This window comes from Engystomops pustulosus, chromosome 3 (assembly GCF_040894005.1).
Source record: "Engystomops pustulosus chromosome 3, aEngPut4.maternal, whole genome shotgun sequence".
Classification (NCBI taxonomy): domain Eukaryota; kingdom Metazoa; phylum Chordata; class Amphibia; order Anura; family Leptodactylidae; genus Engystomops; species Engystomops pustulosus.
The window spans coordinates 161,985,601-161,999,717 of NC_092413.1; the positions used below are offsets into that span (position 1 = coordinate 161,985,601).

The window sequence follows — 14,117 nt, forward strand, 5'->3', positions numbered from 1 at the left end:
AGTCAGTTTTTTTCATGGATCACGGACAGCACATGGTGATGAAACAAGTCCATGTGTCTAGAGCAGAAGACCCCAATAGTAAAGTAGCAAATGTTAATGTGTGCTGGTTGACTAGGTAGATCAGCAGGTAAAACCCAGGCTACCTTCCCTACCCCCCTGTCCACTCGTTTGGAAGCAGAATGTAAAAGTATAACAGAAAGTTAGAAGGCTGCGCACGCTCTGCAATTATCTTTTATTTACTTAAATCTACGGGACCTCTTTGTGTTACTATGGATCACTTTAACAAATAACACATATGTTTAAATTACAGCCATGACTAATGATTTCCACCCGATACACATTTCCCCAGAGAATTTGATACCAAATGCAAGTCCCACTCATATTCCACAGGTCTTTACTTCCACACGCTCCATCATATGGCACTTCTGACCTAACCAGTAAAGTTGTTTATCAGAACGAGCCAGGTTGTTGGCTTTCATGATACTTCTAATTAACTCTAAGATACAGGGAGGGAAATCTTACAGACTTGGAGTATTTAGTCCATGCAGCCGACATACTTTCCCTAATTACTGTAAATACTTAAACTTTATTTGAACTCGTGCTTTTCACTCCCCTCTATTTTGGGTCCCCTTTCCTCTATTCCGAGAATTATTTTAGTGTATCTAACTCAGTTTGACATCAGTGGGGCCTGTCTTGCATTTGCTCACTAGTGCAGGGTAAGCTTCACCACCGCCATAGGAGTTAAAATCTACAGTTATGTCTGGTTTTCTTAAGACTGTATTCAGAACATCTGGTTATGGCTACAACTACACATAGCAACAAAGGCATCTCCTTTACTGCAAATAGCATGCTAAGAAATCAGGAAATCTAACAATCCCAGGATAAGATTAGTAAGAATATCATAAAGAAATCTTTGCTATGTAGTTTTGATATAGGACAGGTTTTTGATTAATTAAAGGAAGCAAGACTTTTCATTGTAAAGCAGGGAAAATGGGACAAATTTTGCAAATGTGAATATTTGTCTAAATTAGGAAGAAAAAAACAAACAAACTGAACTATATAATATTGCCTCTTTTTTCAATTTACTTTGCCATGAAGCCTTTTTTTATGGTTAATTTGCAATTCAGAGCTGGCAAGACAAACCAACAGGAGCCAGAATGGAGGCCACATTGTAAGATACTACAGAGAAGGACTTCAGTTTTGCATTAGTTACTTGAGATTTCTGTAACTGAAGAGAAAAACACAAAGCATCAGTACTTATGTGAACCCATCCTAATACAGTATAAATGTATACTAATAAACCCCACCCAAATTCACATGGAATAACGCCAACTATGAATGGACAAGATGTGAAATCATTAGAGCCTGCAACCAGCTGTTCTCACAACATGTACAGAAACACGGATGGAGTATGTGTCACATTCATTCTGGTGATGAGCAGATGAAATTACTTTTCACTAAGGCACAGCTAGTAATTCTAGTATGCCATCTGCCATCTAACAGTTCTTATGGCACCAAATACATAAATCCATTTATCACCACTCTAGATCATCCTCCCAACACGGCAACTATTGCATCTTTGTATTGTACACAGAGATTCTGTAGACACATTATCAAAGTGAATACATGGGTTCGCACTGGGCTTCTGTTTAGAGGACTACAATGCTAAACTGCACAGGACATCCTGTAACTGTGGAGAATACAGGTGACATTACAAAATATGGGGATGTGACTGTGTGTTGTGAGGCCGTCAGCATTTCTTTCTTAGTGAAAGTTGCTGTTGAAATGGTTTGTGTCATAAAGACGCCACTTATCTACACATCCAACTTTTGGTATCACTAATGCAAGTTTATTGAATAAGATGCTGACCATTCAACTAGCCATGTAAAATGTAAACTTGCCAGGTCCATCAGCAGAAGCCGCTTTCAATTTTGGTGGGCATAGTCAACCAACTACTGCATATCTGGTCCTCCAGACACTCCTCACATGTTGGGGGGGGGGGGGGAATCAGGGTATGACTCCATGCACACAACCATTGTTTTTTGCCATGTGCTAGTAATTGTTTCAGTTGCTAGCACAGAGTCCCATTCATTTCTATGGGCTCATGCACACACTCATGGTATCCACAGCCAGTTGTATGAGCCGACTTCCTGAGGTCAGCTCCAGCGGGTGCAGGTCTTATTCCTGCCTGGTCAAGAGACAGGAACAGAAAATACAAGGGCACAGCCAGCACCAAGACCAAGCAGCGCAACACAGTAAAGAGGACAGGGGGGTTTCGGAGGCATGCATCTTCACCGTGGTGGTGCTCAAACTTCCAAGTGACACAGATATAGTCCACAAGAAGGAAAGAACGAAGTGGCACACACCTGTGGTGAAAAGTCTTCTTTATTCGTTAAAAACGTACACAGGGAGGCACGCAGTGCCGCAAAGCCTTATTCCTGCCTGGGTTTGTGGCTCGGGCAGTATTTTCTCCAATCAATGGTGAGTGGATCTTACATGCCAACGAAACATTGGCCAAAAAATGAGCCACCAGCCCAAGAGCAGCCCACGGGCCTGTGCTTGATGCAAGAAAATATGGCAGCAGCCTCCACTGCATGTACACTATACTACTTCTATAATACTTCTGTTTTACAGGTCTGTGATGTCAAAACCTTTAGTGGTGCCACATCCAGCATGATCTGTCTGCATCTCAGTTTCATTAAATTGAATGGGCAGAACAGCAGTACCATAGTCACCACAGCTATACAATGTACAGCACTGTGCTCGGTACACTTTGAAGACGAAGCATGGCTCTTCCAAATTAGTTGGCCTCTTGGATGAATGAGAGTGCCGGGTGGATTATAAGAAAAAAGTACACTATGTGCTCTTTCGTTTTCTTCTCCAGATGATCTGTTCTTTACTAGGTTCAATACACCCTAACTTGGTACATCCTGCAGCCATGACAGGTACAGTATGTATACAAGTTAATAAATAGTGTTCTTGGACCTTTGAGCTTTTTCGCACATCAGGGAAATGACAGTGCAGAAGGACAAGGATATTGTATGCCTTAGAAATGCCAGCAACTAAAAATATGAAGAAAGAAAAAAAAAATCAATAATACTCATCCAGCTAAGTTTTAGTATTTTGCATGATTTCTGTACAGAACTAAATATTTTCTGACCATCTGGAGCTAGTCATGGCAGCAAGCCAACATTTTGCTAGTTTTTTTCCCCCCTCAAAGTAAACGACAAATCTGTAACTGCCACGTTGCTAATGAAAAGCCAAGAGAAAGCACATCTTATCTGTGTGTAGATTCATACAAGCTGTAAAGGATATATCTCCATTAAATACAACAAAATGCAAACATGGCTAAGGCATCGTGCAAACAAACGTCTGGGTCGCAAGCAACGTCTGGTGTGCCTTTGCTTGTGGCCTATGGTACATCAGTGGGCGAGCTCTTCTCACCCCCCTGATGTCCATTCCATGTCCATAGGCAGTCGGAACATTTCTGTTCCCACAAGGCACAACACATGCCCCATAATCTAATTAATATTTGGTGGTGCTATTACATAAACAACCCTTGCCAATCTGATACTGGTGGTCTATATTATGGACACACCATTAAATTAGCCCAGAGAACTCCTTTAAGCACAAGTCTTCCCCTTATTATTATTTAGTCCTTTGAATTGTGTACCATATGACTGATTTTAACTCTTGAACCTTTCTGGACCTGCTATCATAAAATAGGGGAATGGACTTCCCTGTATGTTTGGCCTGAACACTTAGAGACTGGAACTGAACTGACATGAGGAGTTTAGTTCCGGTCTCTAAGCGTTTGGGCCAGACATTCAGGCAAGCTTACGATGCGAGTAAATCACATCACACTCACTCGTGGGCTAAAAGTCTAAAGGGCAAAGATAAAATGATATAATATTAGAGGTAGCCATTTACTGCATCTGACTAGTTATCTCAGTCTACAGATTTACAAATAAGTAAGGTAATATAAATCTCTTTATGGAATTGTACATGAAATATAAAGCACATTTTAGAATTTAGGCTATGGGGAAAGTCCAGCAACAAAAGCCATGTACACTGTAATGACTGCTACCAGTGTGGTTTATCCATTATCTACATTCCCCATATTATACACTAGTATTGAAGACTCTATTTAAAATTATACCTTGGGTTGTTCTGATATTGGTCCTCTAATTTGGGAATATACTGACAAGTGGGTTTTCTGGCGGTGACCAATCATTGTTGACTCTGTCAGGTTGTCCAAGGTAAAACTCTTTACCAAGGGCACTGAACTATTCCTAGGTGAAATCTAGATAAAGTTATAGTTTCTCATGGTCTTACTCTCATATAGACATCATAAAGTAAGAACAATTTTCTTACGTGAGATCAATTTGTATTTATGTGGATATAAAGGCTGTTGAGTAAAGTTTTGCAACTTTGAGGAATGATCAGAAGTGCAGGACATGCAATGACTGGGGGAATGTTATATGAAAAGGAGTAAGTTAAAGGGGCTATAAACAAATAATGACAAAGCTTTCTTTAAAAGTTTTACAAGGGAGGACTTTGCAGCTCACAAAGAGATCACAGGTTGCTGGCTGCACTGACTTGGCTCTTGTTAGCTGGGTCACATAGTTTGGGTATACAAAGCTATTTCCTGCCCACCATATAAAGTCATTTAACAGACTACTATTCTGTCTTAACTCATTTGGGATGTTATTAAGTTTACAATGTGTGATCAGTCAGCAATCTTAAACACTTCTATAAAGTCAAGGGGATTAATACCATTGCGTTATTTCTCACTAGACTTGTGATCCTGCGACAGTTCATATCTGCACTTACCATTACCACACAAATGAAAGGAAGGGAGAACTACTGAAATATTTGTTAACCCCTCCAGTAGAAAAAAAAATCTTAATTCTGCCATCTTCTGGTGCTAATAACTTTTTCATACTTTGGTGTACGGAGCTGTGGGTGGTGTCATTGTTTGTGACTTTTGATGACTTTTGATTTTTAGGATTGTACAGCCTTTTGATAACTTTTTATTGCTTTTTTTTTTTTTTTTTTTTACTATTTTTCAAACCCCCCTAGGGTACTTTAAAGGGGTTATCCGGGTTTAAAAATCTTTTTATGGCCGGGCTGGGGAGGGATAGTTAAACATAATAAACATGGACTTACCTCCGGCGCCGCCGATGTCCCGCGCCGCGGTCACTTTGATCCGTGCCCCTGTAAACAAACAGGGGCACGGAAGCCGCGCACAGAGAGCTTCCGGTCCGCGTTGTGGACGGTTCCTCCCATCCGTCCCTATCTCTCAGCGTTGTAAGCGCTGGGAGATGGTGCGCATGGGAGCATCCGGCCGGCCGGAAGCTCCCTGTGCGCCGGTGTAATGAAACCGGCGCACGGAGAAGACCGGCCGCGGCACGGGACATTGGCAACACCGGAGGAGGTAAGTACATGTTTATTATGTTTAAATAGCCCTCCCCAGCCCGGCCATAAAAAATTTTTTCAACCCGGATAACCCCTTTAACCCTGGTTTGTCTGATTGATCCTACCATATCCTGCCATACTACAGTATGGAAGTATATGTGGATTTTCCTCCTCAATCATTACAATCTGCAAATAAGACACAAAAGGGGGCATTTATTCATAGTGTTGCATTTTCCATGTTTTTGGCGCACAAATTGTACGATAATTAACACTGGGATGTTAGATTGTGGCGCGAGGGCTTAATAAATTGATGCACAACCAAATATGGTCTGACTTCTCATTCATGGAAGTGAAATAAAGCTTGCTAGACCGGCTTAAAGGTGAAATCTTAAAGCACATCTATTTATGCACCAAAAATTACAAAAAAAGCATTGTGAGCTTGGAAGCGCAGGAAAAAAAAGTGTCAAGATTACTAAGCTTCGCCACAAATTGAGCAACAAGAAAAAAAAGGCACTGACACTTAATAAATATGGCACAAGGGAAAAATAAAAAATCTGCCAAAAAACTGTCTGAAAGCCAATAATAAATACCCCTCAAACTGCTCAAAACAGGCACAAACACAATGGTAGATGTGGACCAAAATTCTCAAAATCGCACAACCATGAGTAGGAACTGTGTATGCAAACCAATAAATGATACTAACGTAGCCCGGCAAGCGGGTAAAAAGTAATGTCCTTTGAATATTGCGTCACAGAAAACACCTGCAAGTTACTAAGATTTCAGTGTGTGAGATAATTGGAATTGAAATTATACTTAACATCTGAACCAATCCAAAAGGAAATCAGAAAGTACTGTATGTACAGAATACAGCTGCAACAATATTACTGCTTTCCAATCCCTTAAGAAAATAGGCTCATACCATTGTTACAGATAGGAGGATAGAACTTAGCAATTTGTATTTTCTTTGAGTTTCCTCTATTTTTTAATTTTATCTTTTTGGCAGACTTAAATGTGTCACTGTGATTTCCTTGATCAGCCTATGAATGTGTACAGCTGCAATAACCAAATGGTTTAGGGAGACAAAGATACAACTGATTTCCATGGCCGTGTATTCATTGAACTTGTTAATATTATCAGTTAATATACAAAACATGTTCATCACAATTATTCCATATAAATGCGCCTACCTTTCCTGGGTGCACTGGGAGTCATATCTAGGCAAGTCTAAACATTTTTTTTTATAGCGGCCACAGGGTGATGGATAATTAATGTCAATAAGGACTTTGATTTAGTTGCCCCAAATCACCCTCAAAGGTTCCACTTAAACAGTTATTTTGGAGGGCCAACACTAGATTTAATAAATTTATGAACAAATGTTTTATTATAAGTAATGCTAAACACTTCTTCAGCAACACAGTATTACTTCCTCTACTGGTTATCAACGACACAGCTATGTAACTAACCCCCATCATCTACCCTTGCATTCTTGTGGGGTTCAGTGTGGACATACTTCATAAAGTAAATATGTTACAAATCATAGAAATACACAATTTCCCCAAATCTCAAAAACAAAATTCATGGCTTTCTGAGCAGAAAGTTACCATAAAACCTAGAGGATACAGTATGAAAAGAAGAGCGTAAATTTGGCCTTCACAAAGGCAAAGTGATACTGCTTCCCACACGTGTTCATTATCTTCTTGTTGATCTAGCAGAATAAGCTCCCACACTCATCATCATCTGGCATTTCTGGACTGGATGCAAACCAATAACCTTATAGAAAGTCAAATTATATTTTATATTGTAAAACATCCATAACTTTAAGGTTGACCTAATTAGTCATCAGAAAGAACAATTGAGAGGCTCCAAAGTTTTATGTAAAAAAAATAGTGAAGTTCCCTATAGAATTACACTAAGCATGTATTCATGTTGATAATTATTGTTGACCTTCAATATGGCATTCATGACTGAGGGGATTTTGTCAGATCTCCATAACTGTGCAATAGAGGCAGGGTCAGACTTGGGGGCCTAGGGTCCACTAGTGATATTGATTCTGGGAGCCCACCTACTGCTACATGGAAATATTACCTGTATATTCTAAGGCCACGTTTATAGAAGTGTATTCATTGCGTTTTGAAAGGCAAAGCAAATGCATATGGTAAAATGCATCCCAAAACATATCAGTATTTATAATGGTAAAAATACAGATGTATTTTGAGATGTGTTTTGCAATGTATTTTAAAACGCAATGCAAACACATAATGTGAACTAAACTTAAGACTGTGTGCACAAGATGCGATTGAATTAATTTTTAAAATGCGTTTTAGGCACATCTAGAGATTCTCCTCCCAGAACGTTTGCACTCAGACTCAGGGAGGAGATTCCCCAGTTGCGCCTAAAATTTTGTGAACATGGATGTTAGGTCCAGCATTAGGTAGGACCTACTGAAAGTAATCAGTCCCTCTTCTAGCTCCTATTGTGGCCCCTCACCTCATGGCGCTCTGCATCATCCTGTTATTCCCCTTGTTGGAGTCCTAAACCAGCCAGCGGGGGAGTCAGCACGTGGTTGAGCTGAGGTAATAGGCATCGGGACTCACCAGGGTTTTCACCGGCACATCGTTGGGCCAGTCTGACCCTGAATAGAGGAGTAGGCAATGGCATTTTACCTGACCAAATTGTGCCTGTTCTGCTCAGGTTTAAAGAAGGCCTGTCGCCCCCCCCCCCCCCCCCACAAAAGACCCCCATAAACTATGCCCCCATAATCCTCACCCTAGCCCCTTTCTATTTATGCCATTTTTTAAAAAATTTATGTTGGGGAACTTGGTTTTAATCGATACAACCTCTTACCAAATAAGAGGTTGGATCCTCGTATCCTGGGCGCTGCAGTTGATCTTATTCAATAGGAGGCCGTCCGACACACCCCCACCAGGCCCTTGTCACGGGGACCTGTAAGAATAGCTGGCATCAGTGTATATATTGCATAATCGCTAACGGCTCTCTGTGATGCGGCCGTGCTGTGCTTTTTGACAGTGCCGGCGGAATGTTATGTATATATATTCGGACGGCGCTGTCAAAAAGCACGGTGCGGCCGCTGTCAGCGCGGCCACATCAGAGGGAGTCAGCAGCGATTACGCAATATATATGCGCTGCTGCCTGTTGGTAGGGTTAGATGACTAATGGATACTAAGGTTTGTCCCAGAGCCACAAGTGCCACAACACACAACTTCATGGGCTAACAGAAGTAATCAAACCGTATAATCAATTGTCAAACCCATAGAGTTATGGTGGTTCTTATGAGATACCTTTTTTTTTTTTTTGCTTGTCTCAGTTATTTAGGAAACTCTTGTAACAAAACAAGGACGTGCACATTGGACAACTGAATAAATTAATTGAGGCACTCTTTCTCAGTAACGCTAAAAAGCTTTTCCATTAAACACACTAATAAAATCAATTGTCTACATTTTTAAAATAAGATTTTTTAAATTCTTCTATATTAACATACATTTTATGTAACAACTTCATATATACTTTACATGGAAACAAATTGAACTGTTTTAGGCTTTTCTGTGTGGGTGTATTACACTCTGCCTTTTGGAAACATTAACATTTTGATAATACACAGATGAGTTTTGATCACAGAATAAGAGAGTCAAATGAGGACATACTGGAGAGAACTCCAGAAAACAAAAAGAATAATGGATTTTTAGATTATTGATGACATAGGAGTCCTTGGACATATGATGAGTGGATGAGCCTGGGAGCAATCTAAGCATTGCTCCCATATTAGATTGTAAACATTATGCTTTTACAATAAAAAATAAATATATATATATATATCTGTAACATCTGTTCTGCACTAGTATGAACACTGCCTTGCTCCACTCTTGTCTGTCTTAATTTATTTCCACCACACCCATCTGTCTCCTGTTGATTTTGTTCTGGGCTGCAGACAGTTAACCGAGCTGTGATTTACAGATGCCCCCTACATATTCCGCCCCTGCAGTCTGGACGTCAAGGGACTCAGATATCTCAGATATCACCTATTGCCTATTCTCTGACCATCTGTCTCCCGATTCTGTACTTCATTGTCCTTTTGGTTTTGACCTGCTGTTTTGTCTCTGTATTTGCACTTTGGTGCAGGAAGGGAATGTCGACCAGTTTCGCTTAAAGGTGTATTCCTGGAATATGAACGTCTGATACAAAACCCATAATTGTATATATAAATCAATATAACAAAACTCAATGTCATTAGTCACAAAATGGAGCTTAAATAGTTTGATTTTATGACTTACAAATTGTTATGGCTTTCTAAAAGTATGCAGAATTATCATCAAGATGGTCACCACTGGAAACTACCCATTGCCTCACTGAGAAGACGTCTCACCACAACACTGTCCATACTGGATGCACCGCAACCAACCAACTACAGTCAAACCTAGGGATGATCACATGACCTGCCCATACAGGTGCAGGACATGTGACCGGCGGCCATCTTCTGTCCTGTGTCTCCTCCCCAGGGAGAGTCACATGACTGATTAAAGGGCCAGTAGCATTTTAATTCTTCATTACAGTCTATGTCAACAGCATTTTTCTGCTTAGGGTAGCAACATTTTAAATAACAACTAATTACATATTAGATTATATTTTAAGGAACCATTTGTATATAAATTATGCTTATTCTTGGAATACCCCATTATAGCAATTAGGTAGGGACAGCAAGGGGGTCTATACTTAGGGCTCACTCTCTGTGTCTATTCCACCTCCATATGTGTCCATATTTGCCTGTCCCCTTACGGCAGCATAACAATATCTTGGTAAGCTTTACAATCTAAAATAATTGCATGCAACTACTCAACATTGAAGACCTATCAACTATATATCTATATAATACAACATTAGAAATGAATAACAGATGTCTGAGACCACTATTCCAGACTGTACATTAACTTCTTTCTATAAAATGGTATTTATAACATACATTGTTAACCTTACATACATAAAGGCTTTGTTAACACTGCAGACCACACAGCAATATAAAAAGCATCAAATACATGAATTTATAAATACAAAGTGAAAAACTCAGATCAAGCTGACATGACATTTGCAGTCATTATCATCATAATTTTCACTTACACAGCTTAATATAAAAAACAACAATGTAAAAGTAGTCCACATGATACTCTTAGACCCCCTACCATAAGGCTACTAAGTTGTGTTGTAAATGAGCAGGGGTTGTTGAGTAAAAAGAATAGCCCCTGCACTGGGCGGATTTCACCGACCGAGCACAGTGAAGTGGATGGGACTCTGACCATCATAGTAATATATGATGCATAAAGTCCCTTATTCCTTGCGAAAACAACAACACCAATATGTAATCATAATTAGACTCAGTCTATGAAATCTATCTAGCACATGGTCCATCCTCCACTGACGGATTGTGGTTACATTCCATCGGCTGTACTCTCTCAGATATTACAGCAATTTAGTGTAATGCACCTAATCACCAGAAGGCCTTCCCTTCTAAATCACAGCACATCTGGGCTCCTGGATATTACAGAGTTCTGTAAACTTATAGTCACACTATTGGTATATCCACAGTAAAAAGGTCAAAATGATTGCTGCAAATAAACTGGAATGAGACAAAGGGAGTTGTCATTTATAGGTCCAATGGAAAAAAAAACAAAAAGATCTACAGGGTTTTAACACACTGTACACTAAGAATCTAAATGAATTATAATTAACAAATAAATTATAGATCTTGTCTATGATATTTTGGGCACAATAGTCACAGATGAAGCTGAGATTATAAAAGCAGTGCAGTCTGGGCTCCTTCTCCTGCAGTGATACACATCTTATGTAGCCAAGTAGACAGTAACTGAAAGCAGTGATGTACCCAGTCAATAATACGAGGTAAGAGACGTGGTTCTCTCGATTATGGAGCCAAAACAACCATGGGACCATCCAAACCAAGGCAATAACTTAAAAGTTAGGCTGGATTCACATTTTTCCGCAATCATGACGTGAGAAGTGCCGTTCCACAAACTGATCACTCTGCTGGGGACTGAACATAAAATTGATATATGATGCAAGGATTTCTTATTTCCCCAATATGCAGTAGAGCCAACAGAACATATATCAATATTATGCACAGAGTTCAGTCCCCAGCAGAGTGATCAGTCTTCTCACTCTGATAGATTGAGTATAAATGTTATTTTTTGACCTATTGATGAATCTAAACAATAAGTAGTAAACAACAGAAAAGTAACACACAACAAAAAAGTCAACCCCAAACAGAATAAAACTGATAAATATATACTTCTAATATTAAGTATGGGATGCATGTAACACTACTGAAGAGGAAAGCTAAACACATCAATGGACTGTCTCTGCCTGCTCCATGAAATAACAGCTCTGTCAATTGGAATAACTTTGGGACTGTCATCTACATCAAAGATGATGCACAAATATTCCATGTAGCAGACATTCCTTCCTGTAGGTGGCACATTACTGCTTTATACCCATCTTCAGCAACTTTGGCTAAGTTCACATTTCCTCTTGTATCAAGAAGTATAAAAGTTTGGGTTCCCTATTAGAAGCCACAGGAAATGTGCATTCTGTGTGTGACCGAATTTATATAATCTAACGATAGAGGTCACAGTGACAGGGTGGTCTCATGGATCACATAATCAGGGATTTGCTCCTGTCATTAGTCCAGGTCAAAGGACAGCACAGGTCCAACATTCAATTTGTGGTAAAAGCTATTGGTTACGGGCGATTTTTGGTGAGGTGACAGTACTATTAATGGTACCTTTAGCTTTGCCCTGAAGCAAACTATGTTTTTATCCTTATGTAATAACTGAAATATGTCACTACCAACAGCTGTGTGTAAATATTTCCTGCTCCTGTAATGATACGAAAGTAACACAACAATATTTTAAATAATAAACTGTGATCTTACATTGTTTTATCACAAACATCACTCATTCAGAGAGAATGTATTCCAGTAGATTAGAAGTATCTGGAAGTATGTATGGAGAAGTGACAGCAGTGCCTTCATTTCTCCAATGTGCCCCCTGGATCCAGACATTTGCACTGTCTTTCCAGATAGCTGGAGGCTTCAGATTCTTTGGAGTTTTTTTTTATTATAGGAGGAGCTTTGCCTTCACCTGAGTGACATCTGGCAAAACTGTGTGCCAGACAGTACGTGCTGCACAAGAAGCCTCCTTCATTCCCAGCCTCTTCCCTGTGTCTGCCTTAGGCCATACATTTCTTCTGCTCCCCTGTTTGTTTACCCACAAGTCTTCCTAGAGGTTAATGGCAACTACTGACAGGGGAACCTTCCCAAATGTCATCTCTGCCATTGTTCTGGCCAACGTGTGATGGAACTGCAACATCTACACTCAGTCCAATAATAATGACACTACCACAAGCCATAAGGACACAAGTGACCATAAAGAGCAGACACTGCCATCCCTCTATGCCAACAACACTGGGTACAATATATCAGATTCTTCTTGAAAATGTGTTTTAAACTTTTTATTGGTCTGTAACCGCAGGGATGCACAATGCTGATGCCACTCTGTGCGGCTACCATACACATGCCAATCAGAAATGAAGCACATTTACAATTCTTTCCAAATTCTGCCCCCAATCCTCCAGCACTAGGACTACATCCCCGGCCCGGGGAGAGTGTGCAGAGGATTTGGCAGGGAGCGCACAAGAAGTGATCGGCAGCCAGATGGAAGGGAGTCAGGAGACTGCAGAGAGACACAGGGATCAGGCAGAGCCTTCCTGGAATGCTAGGGTATGATGGAGGGAGGCAGCCTGCTCTCCGGGACATCACCCGGGCTGCCAGGGTGCGTGCCCGGCACTGGGTGCCCACCCTGTCCCCAGGAGACCAGGGAGGTGCTGGTGCCACCGAGGGGAGCGCGTCCATCCCGGCACAGGGAGGATGCTGCCTGTCACATCCCTGCCAGCAGCGGTCATGTGCCCGGATGCCAGTCTCAGTGCCATGCTCAACACCTAGCGGATCTACATTACACATCGGGAAACTTTTTATTGCATTGTGTTGTGAGCAGCCAGAAAAGCAGCGTTAGCGCAGCACATGGGGACGTGTGTGAATAGAAGCAGAGAGCTGATCCGTTACCTTATGTAGCGCTGAAATAATGGGGTTTGGACAGCAGGTCTCTCGCCCGGCGCAGCCGCTCCAGTAATCCCTGCCAGCATGAGCCCTACGCGGCAGTGAGGGGCCTCCCAGTCCCCGGCTGCTAGAGGAGCGCCCTCCAGCCCCGGCCCCGCCCCCCCGGCCTGTGATTGGCCGACCCGCCGTGCTCTGCCTGGCGCTCGCTGTATTCCTGTGATGCCCATATTATTACATACGGGATACAAGCGCTGGTGACACGACTACATGTAGCCGCACTGACCACTGCCTGCTGTGCTCTGGTCACAGTCATTATTCATCACTCTCATCTTACATGAGGCGGTTTGTCCCTCAGTAAATCTTCCTGGTTAATGACACTAAGGCTGTGTTCACATCTCGTTTTTTGCATACAAGTGACAGACACGTTTTTTCACAGAAAGTTAAAACCCCCCCCCCCCCCCGGTCCTTATCCTTTTATGGTCGAGAAAAATGTGTTGTGCTGCGTGTTTCATGTCCTTTTCGAAAACTTTTTTAATATTGGTGTCTATGGACCACGTGTGCA

At 41.1% G+C, this 14,117-nt stretch overlaps 1 protein-coding gene across 2 annotated transcripts in view; it reads right to left on the reverse strand.

The window, feature by feature from the left end:
• The window catches only part of FNDC3B (fibronectin type III domain containing 3B), a 188,027-nt gene extending 174,324 nt beyond the window's left edge, over positions 1-13,703 (reverse strand). The window contains exon 1 of one of the 2 annotated variants that reach the window (XM_072142793.1): positions 13,562-13,703. The gene's annotated coding sequence lies outside the window, so the exon portion shown is untranslated. The remainder of the gene's footprint in view (positions 1-13,561) is intronic. The other variant, XM_072142794.1, reaches the window with a different exon arrangement.
• Positions 13,704-14,117: the final 414 nt, after the last annotated feature.